General features: G+C 38.9%; 3 non-coding genes across 3 annotated transcripts; 1 reads left to right on the top strand and 2 right to left on the bottom strand.

The window, feature by feature from the left end:
* Positions 1–3,841: 3,841 nt before the first annotated feature.
* Positions 3,842–4,024, bottom strand: LOC117440941 (U2 spliceosomal RNA). The gene has a single exon (XR_004551345.1). It is a non-coding gene; the product is annotated as a U2 spliceosomal RNA (small nuclear RNA).
* A 148-nt stretch (positions 4,025–4,172) lies between these two features.
* LOC117440940 (U5 spliceosomal RNA) lies at positions 4,173–4,289 on the bottom strand. The gene has a single exon (XR_004551344.1). It is a non-coding gene; the product is annotated as a U5 spliceosomal RNA (small nuclear RNA).
* A 583-nt stretch (positions 4,290–4,872) lies between these two features.
* Positions 4,873–4,945, top strand: trnav-aac (transfer RNA valine (anticodon AAC)). Its single transcript has one exon. It is a non-coding gene; the product is annotated as a tRNA-Val (tRNA).
* Positions 4,946–12,704: the final 7,759 nt, after the last annotated feature.

Raw genomic sequence — 12,704 nt, 5'->3', positions numbered from 1 at the left:
CATAGTCATATTGTGCTATTTTAACAGTTTTTAATCTCAGAGAAAATCAACATCTTTAATGCTATATTTTACTATATTTTTTTTAATTGTGACATTTTGACTACCTCCTGGTCATCCTTGGACTTCTCCTCCTGTTCCCACTCTCATCTCCCTTCTCCTCCTCCTCCTCCTGTTGGATCATAAAAGAGAAAACAGTTATCTATCTATACACTGGACTACACATGAGTAACTATACATGAGAAGGTCCGACCGCTTTGAGCTTGATGTCATTTTAACCGTCTCGCAGAGCAGATGCAGATGGATGCCTCTGGTGCGACTAAATGTCAAAGGTTACGGCTTAAAATGTAACAAAACCTTCCGTTAAGGCCTTTTGAGAAGCCACATTGCTCCGTGAGTGTTTAAAGTACTTTGAAAAGGGCTAAAGAGATAATGTTTTCACAGGGGGCCTCTAAATAGGGCCCAGATCAGGAATCTGAAATATGGGCACCCTAGCCCACCCAGAACTTTTTTTCAATCAAATGCCATCATGCATTACTGCCATTGGCGTCTGACTGCCCTAGCTCCGCCCCCTGAAGTCATAGAGACTCAACGAGGGTACCATTGGATGCGGAATAATTAGAGGTGGGGAAAAGCTATTGAGCCCGAACCGATCAGACGTTGTTATCAAAAGATATGAATTAGTAGCACTTTTGGACAAATTAGCTTTTCATTGGAATAATATTGATATAAAATCAAGCATTTGAGTGACGCAACTGATATTCCAGCTGCTACCGTTCGCTCCTATAACATATTTTTAATTAAAAAAACGTGAAATCCTAAAAGAGATATAAATAGATAATTTTTTCATAGGGCCCAAAAATGGCCTAAATAGGGCCCAGATCAGGGATCTGAAGTATGGGAACCCTAGAACACCCAGAACTTTTTTTCAATAAAATGGCAAACTTTCTCACAAAATCCTAAGTTACTCGTAGAGTCAGACAGGGTTTTGCTGGAGAAGAATGAGCAAATTGAAAAAAATTTAAAAAACTTGCTTGGCGCTCCGGGCATTTGAGAGTGTGTTGTTGCACTTGTGTGGAACCTGCTTGCAAAATGTGGGGACCCTGCGACCGTGTATACAGTACTAACAGCCATTTCATTGTATTCCCCTCCCCCACCACCAGGCTGGCAGATGCTAAGCAGTGCAGTTGCAGTGATATCAGCGTTGCTCATTGGTGCGGATGGTCGCGAGTTCGAACCCATGCTATGGCATCATGTAACATTTTTTATATTTAGTCAAGAGATAATTATATGTGGAAAGTTGTCTTCTCAGACTCTCCATATTTGAAGTTGATTATTGTATAGTTAGTGTTATAGTACTTTAGGGTAGTTAGTATAATAGGTTTATTCATTTTGTAACTATTAAATGTAAAACACAAGTTGTTCACATGCTGGCAGTACTTCCATTCGCTTCGTCTTGGTCTGTAGATGTGATTTGATGTGTCGTTTATACATTTTGATGGCGGAAAATATATGAAAATGTCCCGTTGATATACATACTGAGAAATATATCCGTATATAGTAGACTTTTTTCCCTGTAATCTCTAAGCGGTCCTGTGGCGTACTGAGAGTAGCGTTAGCCTTTGCCCTTGGCGACCTGGGTACGATACCCGCCTGAGCCTTTTAATGGAAATGTGAAAATTATTTAAAATTAGTTGAATTGAGAGAGGGATACTTTTAAGTTAATTCTTATAGGTTTAGTTATTATGGAATTATTAAATATAAAACAATTGTGTTGAATTAAGAGAGGGATAATGGGTTACATTATAATTTATGTCACGGTGAACAGTGAATGTGTGAAATGCTAATATTATGCTAACCTAGTTGCTAAGCTAACGGGAGATATTTCAATGTATAAGCAGTGATATAAGCGTTGCTACTTGATGCTTGAGTCCCCGGTTCTAAACTCTTCTCAGACTCTCCATATTTGAAGTTGATTATATTATAGTTAGCAGTAGTTATTATTATAGGTTTATTCATTTAGGCATTATTAAATATAAAACACATAATTTGTGTGATTATATTAAATGACTTATAAATAATATGTAATATTAAACTCCACTGTGTATCAGAGCTAGACACCTAAAACATACAACATGACTTAGCAGAACTAATAAAGAAATGTCCAGAATACTACTTGGAAGAATCTAAAACATTTATTTATACAAAAAACAGCACAGTGTGTACATTGGAGAACATTGAATTATATTCTCCTCCGGGCAGGACGACTGCGCCGGACTCTGGAGTCCTTCCGTGGCCATTTTCTTGGGCTGATCTTCAGCGGGGACAACACCACCCTGCACTTCCTCTGTTGGCACACAAAACATAAAGCAATTTTTAATGAACTTGTCATGTTGGGATTCATACATAGTCATATTGTGCTATTTTAACAGTTTTTAATCTCAAAGAAAATCAACATCTTTAATGCTATATTTTACCATATTTGTTTTAATTGTGACATTTTGACTACCTTTCCAGCCCGGCTCCTGGTCATCGTTGGACTTCTCCTCCTGGTCCCACTCTCATCTCCCTTCTCCTCCTCTTTCTCCTCCCCCTCCTCCTCCTCCTCTTTCTCCTCTTTCTCCTCCCCCTCCTCCTCCTCCTCCTCCTCCTCCTCCTCCTCCTCCTCCTCCTCCTCCTCCTGTTGGATCATAAAAGAGAAAACAGTTATCTATCTATACACTGGACTACACATGAGTAACTATACATTAGAAGGTCCGACCGCTTTGAGCTTGATGTCATTTTAACCGTCTCGCAGAGCAGATGCAGATGGATGCATCTGATGCGAATAAATGTCAAAGGTTACGGCTTAAAATGTAACAAAACCTTCCGTTAAGGCCTTTTGAGAAGCCGCAATGCTCCGTAAGTGTTTAAAGTACTTTGAAAAGGGCTAAAGAGATAATTTGTTCACAGGGGGCCTCTAAAGAGGGCCCAGATCGGGAATCTGAAATATGGGCACCCTAGCCCACCCAGAACTTTTTTTCAATCAAATGCCATCATGCATTACTGCCATTGGCATCTGACTGCCCTAGTTCCACCCCCTGAAGTCCTAGAGACTCACGGAGGGTACCATTGGATGCGGAATAATTAGCGGTGGGGAATAGCCATTGAGCCCGAACCGATCAGACGTTGTTATCAAAAGATATGAATTAGTAGCATGCCATCATGCATTACTGCCATTGGCATCTGACTGCCTTAGCTCCGCCCCCTGAAGTCCTAGAGACTCAAGGAGGGTACCATTGGATGCGGAATAATTAGAGGTGGGGAATAGCCATTGAGCCCGAACCGATCAGACGTTGTTATCAAAAGATATTAATTAGTAGCACTTTTGGACAAATTAGCTTTTCATTGGAATAATATTGATATAAAATCAAGCATTTGAGTGACGCAATTGATATTCACATCAAATGTTCCCCGCTATATGTAGTACACTGGTGAAGAATTTCAGGCATCCAGCTGCTACCGTTCGCTCCTATAAAATAATAATAAGTCTGTCAGTGCTGCACACGTGCAGTGGGGTTTACCCAATAGCGATAGCATTAGAGGGCTGCGCCTATACTCATAGAAGCTGGTTTACAATACGTAACCCTAGTTCACTGTTGTTTGGAATCTGTACTAGCACACAATTAGAGAGTTTTACTATTGGGTGACTATTGGCATCGAGTCCAAAAAAGACCCCTGCTGCTGTGCTGCAGTTTGTGGCCCCGATTGGACAAAAACACAAAATACTGTATAAAACAAGAGAAGCAACCTCACTTTTACTTAACTGGAAGTTCTGAGTTGTTTGTTTTTCCACAAGGCAGGAGATGGGTGCACCGTTCCCGGAGGCGCTGCAATACCGGGTCGATGCGTGGAGTGAAGCCCCTCTTTCAGCTCCCAGTGCTAAAACTCCATTTAATATATAGTACCCGTATAGGGGACGTATCAGATATTAAACTGATAAGAACAGATACTACACTTGATCTTAGCCAAAAGGCCGAGAAGCGATGACCCTTAAAGTTTGCTGCGGGAGACGGACTCGTTGCGCAGTCGCCGCAGGTCTTGGTGCGGCTCTTTTGACCTGGCATAACATAGGCACTGGGTAGCTTGAATCGCCCAGGTGCTAATGACTGCTCTTGTCTTTCACAAACTCAGAATGCTCAGCCAAATGGCTAAGCCTACCAAAAATAGGTTGAACTCGTAGTTGTTCCTCTCCACGGAAGTCTTCAGTAAAAGGCGAAAGACTTATACGCTTTGAAGAGAAACCAGAGTAATTGTGGAGGCCATCCTCGAGAACAGACACCACTATAGTTGTCCCAGTCCAAGCCCTCGCGGTGACCCTCACTTGGCTTTTCCACATCCCAGGCCACACCCTTTCCCCCAGCTGCGCTAGCATGGTTCGTGGCTCTCACCTGTGGCTTCTTTGGCATTTTGTCCAAAAAAGATCCGCTGCTGATGTGCTGCAGATTCCGCCCTCAATTGAAACCATCTGTTTTGGTTTCGAGATGCGTCTTTGTTTGTTTTTCTACAAGGCAGGAGATGGGTGCACCGTTCCCAGAGGCGCTGCAATACTGGGTCGATGCGTGGAGTGAACGGGGCAAGCCCCTCTTTCTAGCAGCAGTCCTAGCATGTCAAACCCAGGTGGCGCTCTTCGAGGGGTTACAGGTCATATCCAGGATAGCATTGGGTCCAGTATACAGTTGCTGTCACGAAAGTCAATGACACTGCAGCCGTGACTGGATCCAGTGTAAAATCTCTCAGAGTCTCAGAAATCAACAAGGGGTCCGTCATTTTGAAGGTTTTCAATTAAATATCAATGTTGCATCTAGGTGCAAATGTGTACTTAGCTTTTCAGCAGTTTCTGTAGTGTAGTGGTCATCACGTTCGCCTAACACGCGAAAGGTCCCCGGCTCAAAACCGGGCAGAAACACTCTTCTTTGATCCCGATTAACTTCAAAGAACTCAACCAAGAAAAGTTATCGGGAATCTAGATAGAGTAAAAAGCACTTTCAGAAATATGGCAGTAGAATGTTGAGTCTTTTCAAGACAATTGTTGGATGAGCAAGACAATTGTTTGTTGAGCATGGCTTGTGAATTGTACGGCTTTGGCTCTCTGTGTATTCAAATCGAAGAGGCTTGTCGTTCTTTGAACAACTGAAGGTTGTTAATAGCAGTTGTGCTTAGGGCAGTGGTTCTCAAACTTTTTCTGTCATTCCCCACTTTGAACAGGTAGGCCTTTTCAAGCCCCACCTGTTCCTCATCGCTCCAATAAAATGGTAGGCCAAGCTTAAAATGGTCGCCAACTTTTTTTAGGATGAGGGTTACTTTCAAAAAATAAAACAAGTTGTGAGCTACTTTTACTCCTCTTTTTTGTTTTTTTGCAGTGTATATATTTAGCACATTTTAACATTATTATATGCTACCTTTAACCTTTGAGTGCTGTTTGGGTCTGTGGGACCCGTTTTCAGTGTTTACTAATATAAAATGTATGCAATTTAATTATTTTAACCTGCTTTATTTGGTGGTGGACGTCACATCCTCGAGGGTCCGGGGGCATGCACCCCCAGGAAGATTTTTTTTAAATGTTGAAGTTGAATGCATCAATCTGGTGCACTTTGAGCTAGGGCTGCTCAATTAAATCGTATTTTAATCGCAATTACGATTTTGGCTTGCAACTATTATGAAAACAACATAATCGAAATAAAACGATTTAATTTATTTTTTAAATAGGTTTTTCAGTTGAATTATACTTAAAGTTCAGGGTAATCAACTGTTAAAAACATACTTTTCAAAATATTTTCTTCAATAAATTGATGTTTTTCAAAGTAAATGGTTAATCGTTTTTAATAATCATGATATCAATTATTGACCCAAATAATCGAGATTATGATTTTTGCCATAATCGAGCAGCCCTACTTTGAGCCCAACATGAATTTATGGATACAGCTCTCAACACTCAGATGAAAGGGAGCTGTATACTTTTCAATAATCCAAACATCTTTAGAATATGATCACAACAAATCATTTAAACTTGTTTATTCTTATCTTATGTTACCTAGTTAGCATTATTTCTTTTTATTTATGCATATTTGACTAATCACTCCCCTTTTAAACTTTTTACTGTCCTATAGTACACATTGGAATGATTTCTTACTTTATTTTGTACAACTTTATTAAATAGATAAAGGTGTGCTCTCTCTCTTGCTCTCTCGCTCTCTTGCTCCACATTGCTTTTCTTCCCGACTGCAACGCTGTTGTGTGTGTCTGTGAGAGCGTTTCACACGTGTGTATGAGAGATTTTTACCAGTGGCGAGCCTGTCTCTGAGGGCCTAAGATATTCTACAAAATAATATTTAAAAACAAATTATATTTTTCTTTATATATTTCTTTTAAATATGTTTTTAGTAATATTTGTCAATAGTTTTACCAAAAATAACTTGATTAAATTGTATTTAAAATAACATTTCCAAAGAAATAGATCCTTTGAATCTGCCTATTCAGTTTCTGTTTGAATGTGAAGGGTTAAATGAAAGAAGCTCCTCTCTGCGAGTCTGTGAAGACAGGAGCTGATTGGACGTCCAGCTATGAATTCACAGAGGGCCAGCTCAGAGCTATTTAATAGAAGAGTTACGACATCTCCGTTCACTCCAATGGACCACTTTTTTACAGCAATGGCGGATCGTGGAGCCTCTCAATCATTCCCCGGAAGTTAGCGCCAAGGCTGGCAGAGCTGTGGAGTTGCAGCAAAATACACCGTTCGTGACGGACTTTTAAAGGTAAGAAGAAGTTTAAAGATTTATATTGCGGATATTATCAGTACATCTGATTCAAATGAACATGTGTATTAAAGGATGTCAGTGGATTATCCCTAAATTAGTAGATTTAGGGAACGTTAACAGATAACAGATTAAGCTAGCATACCGAAGCAAGTTAGCAACACACGTTGAACAGCCTTGTAATGGTAAATTCCGTTCTCTTAATGTCATTTCGTCCAACATGTTGAATTAGAGAAGAGGGGCTTGTAAACGGGATTGGATGCGGGGGTGGAGGGAGTTAAATATTAGATAAATATAACTTTGGTGCGTGTAAGAGTGAGTGTTTTTAGCAGAGCCATATTGTGTCTTTGTGATTCTGTTGATTATTACCTGTCTGTATAATGTTGCAGCTCAGCTGATTTTGGATTGATGGCAAAGGGAGAGGCACTTAAGTGAGAGTGAAAACACAAGGTATGTTTAATACTACTGTTTTATATAAGTAAACACCTTATCTCCCCAAGGCATTTCCCATCCAATAGGTGTGCTGTGTGTGTATAACCCTTTCTCCTGTCTGTTACTCCCTCTTTCAGCACAAGAACCAGAGGGGGATTCAATGGAGCCTGAATACCTGCACTGAGACCCTCACCCTGCACCCTGAGTCTCAACTCTGTGTTTTTCAAGCCTTTCCCTATTTGTTTGTATTAAAGAAAACATTAAGCTTTCCCAATGGTGTGGTTTTCGTTTTATGAAAAAGTGCAAATGCAGTGTTTGTATATAATTACATCACATATTGTGTTGCTGTTGGTCGTGAAATTGCTCCTGCTGACTTGAGCCAGCCATTTCTTCCTCCGCTCTGTGTCAGTGGGGAAGCCGTACATTCGTACTCCTTTCTCTGAGCGATTTGAGCATCCCCAGGCAGCACATCAAACCATGGTGGCTACTCGGAGGCAGCACAGCAAACCAGGACAACACGGAGGAAAAGGCACCGTCAAACTGCATGATATGCTATTCAATGTTTATTGAATTCCATGTATTTGCAATGGATGTTCCTAAAACAACACATTTAACATCATCATTATCATCATATGCTGCTAGTCCTGCTGCTGCTGCTAGTCCTTTGATAGTCACCTGTCGGTCTCCTGTCCTTTCTGAAAGCCATAAAGATGACATTAGTCATTTAGATAACTTGTGTCCTCAATTACCAGGGGATTACTGAAACTACCATGAATTTAAGAAAATGGTAGAAATGAATCTAATCTGAATTTTAAAGCATTACTTTAGATCCCCTCCCTCTAAATGTATCAATACACATTAGAAAGTGATGCTCCTGACTACCATACAAGTTTAAGAAGATAATATTGGTTTGAAATAATTCAAAGCTATAAATAAACAGCAACAGGCTCTTTAACAAGGCACTGTTAGTAACTTGTAAACTAGTTGTTCACACTAATCCTAATATTATCACTTAATATTAGCAAATTCGATTTTATTTTTTAAAACATATTGATGTAAATACATACACATATCGATTTGTTGTATAAATATTGCAAATCAAAACCTTTATTCACTAATAATTAACAAAAATCGTAGTTCTATCTCCTGTTATCAATGCATTCACATTGCCCGCCATGAACTTCCGGGGAACGATCCTCGTCTACATGAACCACGTGACGATAACCGTTTTTGGACTTCCGGTGTCGTAACTCTTCTATCTATATGGCGCTGGGCCAGCTATAGTAACTGAACGAGAGTAATGTCAAATGACAGTACAATTGACCAATCATATCTTCCCTCTAAATGGGTGGGCTTTATTATCGCGGACTTTATGACAAGTTCCGCCCGCTGTGAAACGTTTCTTGTTTCCATAGCAACAACAACTGTCAACAGCGTAAACTTGCCTTCAAAATAAAAGCATGCAAAATTACACTTAAGACATACAACTGCAACGAAAGTAACAAACACAATGCAATATCCTTTTCAATTTCAAAGAACACAAATTGGGTTATCTACAGGTTTTGTTTTGTGTGGTAGAGGGTCGCTTTTCATTGATACGTTTTGCACCCCGGGCGGGTCGTTGTTTTGATAATCCACCAGTGTATAAATAATAAATAAATGTGAAAAAAAAAAAAAAAATTAAATAATTTTTTTTTTTTAGCGACCCACCTATCACATCTCTGCGCCCCACCAGTGGGGCGCGCCCCACACTTTGAGAAACGCTGACATAAGGTCACCCGATTTTACTTTTTTTTTTACAACAAACATGGTATGGTAACCATCCCCCCACCCCCCTACAAAACAAAACCGAAAAGAGTCACAATACGATATAAAAGAGGAGCAAAAATAAGTAAATACAAAATACAAGAGGATATCATAAAAGCACAGAAATACAAAGAAACACTGTGTTGCACAATGCACATTGGGCTGCATGACCATTCACACGCCAAAGGAGACAATCACTTATCATTGCATTATAACCGTCCAGTCTCAAAATAGTAGCTACGGCATACATTAATGAGTAATATAATTATCTAATCCCCTAAAGAAGGAATAGAATTAACAAAAGAGAGAATAGGATCCCAGGTTTTGCTAAATTTATCAGAGCATCCCCTTATACTATACTTAATCTTCTCTAAGTATAAGAAAGACATTAAGTCATTCAACCACAACTGAGAAGATGGAGGTTTCTGGTCCTTCCACTGCAGTAAAATACGTCTGCGGGCTACAAGTGAAGCAAAATAAATAACATTGCTCTCCTTGTTAGTGAAACTAGAGAATTCCTCAGGGACACCAAAAATAGAAATTGAAGTGCTAGGAACCACCGGCTTATTGAAGGCCTTCGAGAGTGTATCATAAAAAGAGGACCAGAATGAACCCAGCTTTGGACAGGAGAAAAACATGTGTGTGTGGTTGGCCGGAGAGAGAGAGCATCTATCACACATCTCACTTGTGTCAAACAGTTTGCTAAGTCTAACTTTGGTCAGATGTGATCTGTGTAGGACCTTAAACTGTATCAGTGTCAGTCTGGCGCAAGATGAAGTAGAGTTGACTCTGTCTAGGGCCCCCTGCCACCATTCTTCTGAAAATGTAACCCCAAGCTCCTTCTCCCAGATGTTCCTAGTCGCTAAAGGAGATGATAATGCTGATAAGATTAACTTCCCCATGGCTGAAATGACTCCACGTACTACATGGGTCAATATAATTGTATCAACGAGAGAATTAGGTGGTTGATGAGGAAAATTGGGGAAGTAACAACACAGTATTTTTTATTTACTTATTTTTGCTCCTCTTTTATATCATATTGTGACTCTTTTCGGTTTTGTTTTGTAGGGGGGTGGGGGGATGGTTACTATGCCATGTTTGTTCGGGTGATCTTATGTCAACAGTTTGTATATTTTAAGATTGATGGCCCAATAAAAAAATACTTGTGAGAAGAATGAACTCTTAATGGCAGTTTGTCATTTTGAGGCTATTTCAGTGAAACAAGGCTGTTTTCAAAATTTCACAGATTTATGCTTAATTCTCTCAGAAAGTTACTGAGAGATACACTTTTGTGTATAAAAGCTGAAAAGTAGATAATGAAGTACTTTGTTTTAGTTGATTTCTTGAAGCATCTGACTCTTAATGGCAGTTTCTGATTTTGAGGCTATTTCAGTGAAACAAGGCTGTTTTCAAAATTTCACAGATTTATGCTTAATTCTCTCAGAAAGTTACTGAGAGATACACTTTTGTGTATAAAAGCTGAAAAGTAGATAATGAAGTACTTTGTGTCAGTAGATTTCGTTAAGAATCTGACTTTTAATGGCAGTTTGTGATTTTGAGGCTATTTCAGTGAAACAAGGCTTAATTCTTTCAAAAAGTTACTGAAAGATACACTTTTGTGGATAAAAGCTGAACTATAGATAATGAAGTACTCTGTTTGTGTAGATCTCGTTAAGAAGGTGACTGTTAATGGAAGTGTGTGATTTTGAGGCTATTTCAATGAAACAAGGCTTAATTCTCTCAAAAAGTTAGTGAAAGATACACTTTTGTGGATAAAAGCTGAACTATAGATAATGAAGTACTCTGTTTGAGTAGATTTCGTTAAGAAACTGACTCTTAATGGCAGTTTGTGATTTAAGGCTATTTCAGTGAAACAAGGCTTAATTCTCTAAAAAGTGACTGAAAGATACATTTTTGAGTATAAAAGATGAAAACTAGAAAATGAAGTACTTTGTTACAGTAGATGTTGTTAAGAATCTGACTCTTAATGGCAATTTGTGATTTTGAGGCTATTTCAGTGAAACAATGCTGTTTTGAACATTTGACAGATTTATGCTTAATTCTTTCAAAATGTTACTGAAAGATACACTTTTGTGTTTAAAAGCTGAACACTACCATGAAGTACTCTGTTTGAGTAGATTTCGTCAGAAACTGACTCTTAATGGCAGTTTGTGATTTTGAGGCTATTTCAATGAAACAAGGCTTAATTATCTTAAAAAGTTACTGAAGATACATTTTTTAGTATAAAAGATGAAAACTACAAAATGTAGTACTTTGTGTAAGTAGATTTTGTTAAGAATCTGACTTGTAATGGCAGTTTGTGATTTTGAGGCTATTTCAGTGAAACAAGGCTTAATTTTCTCAAAAAGTTACTGAAAGATACATTTTTTACTATAAAAGATGAAAACTAGAAAATGAAGTACTTTGTTTACTACGACATCTACTGAGATGTCGTTAAGAATCTGACTCTTAATGGCAGTTTGTGATTTTGAGGCTATTTCAGTGAAACAATGCTGTTTTGAACATTTGACAGATTTATGCTTAATTCTCTCAAAAAGTTACCGAAAGATAAACTTTTGTGGATAAAAGCTGAACTATAGATAATGAAGTACTCTGTTTGTGTAGATTTCGTTAAGAAGGTGACTCGTAGTGGAAGTTTGTGATTTTGAGGCTATTTCAGTGAAACAAGGCTTAATTCTTTCAAAAAGTTACTGAAAGATACACTTTTGTGGATAAAAGCTGAACTATAGATAATGATGTACTCTATAGTACTTTATTATTACTTGTCTTTTTGGAGTTACATTTTGTAAATGAATGGCCAGTGAATGAATATATATATATGTGTTTACTTATATATTTGGTGTAATATTATTCATTTATAGTCCAATATTATCCTATAAGTATAAGCCAGTGAATTTATCTAATTTCTTTGTTTTTCCACATTTGTTAGATGAGGTGTGACCCCAGCAGGACAAAGCCACACACCCAGAAGACTTTCAGGGAGCAGCTTGCTGCAGAATTGTTGGAGTTTGCTGAAGACCCTGCACCTCCACCACCCCCTCCACCTCCACCACCCCCTTCTCCACCACTCACATGCATGCCCGAGTATTATGGGGAAGATGCCACCAAGGTCAGGAAGAACTGCAGGAGGTGCCTAGATGCTGGACTCAAAAGGGTGAAGACACCTGTGTACTGGAGGAAGTGCCAGGTCCCTCTGTGCTTCACTGTCAACAAGAACTGTTTCAGGGAGTGGCACGACCTAAATACTGGAACATTCAGGTAGGTATACAGTTCAGGTAGGTATAACATTTTGCGAGTGTTTATTTAAAAACAAATATTTGTTGTTTTTACAAACCTACAGTGTGGTTTTATTGTATAGTATGTTGGTAAAATGTTTGTTTTTACATGCCTATAGTGTTTTGGTAAAATGTTTGAAATAAATCTGCCCCAGTTGGAGTCAAATGTTACCTATGTTTCCGTTTTTTTTATTGTGCAAGTACACCTACACACAATGACCTACAGTGTAGTTTTATTGTATAGTGCATTGGTACAGTTACATACACACACAGCTACACTTACACATACACACCTACACATACCCACACACATACCCACACAGCTACAGATGTAGCGCTTCGTTTCAGACGCCTACCCACGCGGGTCCGTGATCGGCAC

Source organism: Pseudochaenichthys georgianus, unplaced genomic scaffold, assembly GCF_902827115.2.
Source record: "Pseudochaenichthys georgianus unplaced genomic scaffold, fPseGeo1.2 scaffold_1346_arrow_ctg1, whole genome shotgun sequence".
NCBI lineage: Eukaryota > Metazoa > Chordata > Actinopteri > Perciformes > Channichthyidae > Pseudochaenichthys > Pseudochaenichthys georgianus.
Note: the sequence above shows the minus strand (reverse complement) of the source record. Positions and strands in the feature narration are given on the sequence as shown.